Source organism: Elaeis guineensis, chromosome 11 (assembly GCF_000442705.2).
Source record: "Elaeis guineensis isolate ETL-2024a chromosome 11, EG11, whole genome shotgun sequence".
Taxonomy (NCBI): domain Eukaryota; kingdom Viridiplantae; phylum Streptophyta; class Magnoliopsida; order Arecales; family Arecaceae; genus Elaeis; species Elaeis guineensis.
This window is the reverse complement of record NC_026003.2, coordinates 1,355,933-1,358,607: the sequence shown is the minus strand read 5'-3', so window position 1 is coordinate 1,358,607 and position 2,675 is coordinate 1,355,933. Positions and strand designations below refer to the sequence as shown.

Here is a 2,675-nt window from a genome sequence, read left to right as displayed (position 1 = left end):
GCCTCTTGATTTGCTTTTAAAACTGACAATAACTCCTCCTCTTGCTTGGGATCTAGGTCTGATGCAATAATTACAGGCAAAGTTTCTTTGGATCCTAGATATGCATACTTGAGATGTTCTGGGAGGGATTTCAGTTCTAAAATGGGTGCTTCCTCTATCGATGGTTTAGGTGATGATTTCACCATCTCAATGATTGGTTCAATAGGAAGTGTCGATTCCTGATTAATCTGATTTTCTTTAAGTATTTCATTGACATCCTCAGACTCATGGATTAACCAGGGGTTAGACTCTAGGTCGACTTCATCATCACTAATGTCAATGGATTCATAAATACCATCTTGGACTACATTGACATCAGCATGAGAAGAGGATTCCTGTTCTAAGTTAAAAACATTAAGCTCAATGGTCATATTCCCAAAGGATAACTTCATTAGACCATTTTGACAATTGATTTCAGTATTGGCCGTAGCTAAGAATGGTCTTCCTAAAATGACAGGTATATGTCCTTTAGGATTCGCAACTGGCTCAGTCTCTAAAACAATAAAATCTACAGGGAAAATAAAATTTTCAACCTTTATCAGAACATCCTCGACCATTCCCTTAGGGATCCTGAGAGATCTATCGGCTAACTGTAATGTGATCCCAGTAGGTTGAAGTTTTTCTAATCCTAGTTGTTCATACACCGAATATGGAAGGATATTCACACTAGCTCCTAGATCTAGCAAGGCCTTTTTTATATTGGTTTCTCCAATAACACAAGAAATTATTGGAGCTCCAGGGTCCTTATATTTAATTGGCACATGGCTAGATAGGTATGAACTGACACTTGCAGCCAAAAATGCTTTCTTTGGTACATTAGTGGTCCTTTTCCTAGTGCAGAGATCTTTTAAAAATTTGGCATAAGTTGGAACCTGATGGATTATATCTAAAAGAGGAATATTAACTTGGACTTGTTTAAATACCTCTAAAATTTTGTCTAAATGTTCAGATTTATTGAATTTCAGTCTGTTTGGAAAAGGAGCTCTAGGACTTTTAAGTACTGGACTAGGTGAATTTTCAGTTTCTGGTGCTTGAGGTTGAAAGGTAGTAGTTTTAGAAGGTGACTCGGCAGATGAGTCATCTATATCATCAAGTGCAACTACCTTATTGTCTATTTTTTTCCTGATCTTAAGGTATGAATGGCATTTACACCATTAATTGGTTTCCTTGTTGGGGTCGTGGACCATTTTGGTTCCTAGGATTTGGCTCATGTTGGCTAGGTAACCTACCATGTTCTCGTTCACTAATGGTCGAAGCCAGCTGACTTACTTGCATTTCCAGACAGACTATAGCTTGGGTGTTATTATTTATGAGTTGACCCATGGTTTGCATAAAGCTGGTATGTGTTTTCATCATGGCTTCTAGGCTTTTCTCTAAAGAGGTAATTTTTTGTCATTATCATGGAAGCCTGCGGGTTGTTCATCACTGGGTTGGACCTTAGATTTTGCTGATTGAAATTTGGATTACCTACATTAGGATTCTGGGACCATGAGAAATTCGGATGATTCCTCCAACCTGGGTTATATGTGGGTGCATAAGGATTGTTCAATGGTCCTTGATAGGTGGCATTCACCTGTGCACACTCATTCGAGTAGGAACATTCTTCTAAGACATGGTCTGGTGCATTGCACCCTTTACACATGGGTGCAGATATTTGATTTACATTGGCTGGTCTCTGTAATTCTAAGGCTTCCAATCTACGTGTTAAGGTTGCAATCTTGGCCTCTGATGCTAGGGTTGGTTGAATTTGATGCATTCCTCCTCTTGAAGGTGTAGCTTTATCAGGTTCTCTAGTTGTTTCCACTGTAAATTTTTCTCGGCTAGGTCTTCTAAGAATTGCCAAGCTTCAGTAGTTTCTTTGTCCATAAATTGGCCTTGGCACATGGACTCTAGCATGGTTCTTGAGTTTGAATCTAACCCCTCATAGATGATCTGGCATAGTCTCCAAGTTTCTATTCCATGGTGTGGGCATTGGGTCAAAAGATTCTTGAAACGATCAAAGTACTTCCAAAATGATTCACCAGCTAGTTGGTAAAATTGATTTATTTCATTCCTAATCCTAGTGTTTTATGATGGGGAAATATTTTTTAAAAATATTCTCACAAAGCCCTCCCAGGTAGTGACAGAATAGTTTGGCAGACTATAAAGCCACTTCTTAGCATTGTCCTTAAGGGCAAAGTTGATTAATCTAAGTTTGACCTCATCCTCTGTTAATTGCAGTTTCATGGTTGCACATACCTCCTCAAATTCTCTAATAAATATATAAGCATCCTCTAATCCTGTGAATTTTGAAAGCATATTTATGATTTGAGGTTTGATTTCAAAATTGTTAGCTGTGGGTTGTGGCAACCTGATACAAGATGGTTGGATGGAGCCAACTGGATAACACAAATCCTTAAGGGTCATGGGTTGGATTGGTTCAGCCATTGGAACAACAGAATTGAATCAATTCTAACTAGACGACCCGACACTCTTCTCCACACACGAGGTGTACGGTTCTCGATGTTTATACAATTTTTTTTTTATAAAATTTTTATGTATAAGGAAAAGAAAGAAAAGAGAAAAAGTTCTAAAGAGAAGATCCTAAGGAGTCCTAAATCTAAAGAAAAGTAACCAAATTAATTTAAATTTTAAAT

The 2,675-nt window shown here is 37.8% G+C and overlaps 1 non-coding gene across 1 annotated transcript; it reads left to right on the top strand.

Annotated features, from left to right (window-relative positions):
- The first annotated feature begins 1,993 nt into the window (after positions 1–1,993).
- Positions 1,994–2,100, top strand: LOC140852678 (small nucleolar RNA R71). The gene has a single exon (XR_012135580.1). It is a non-coding gene; the product is annotated as a small nucleolar RNA R71 (small nucleolar RNA).
- The last annotated feature ends 575 nt before the right edge of the window (positions 2,101–2,675 follow it).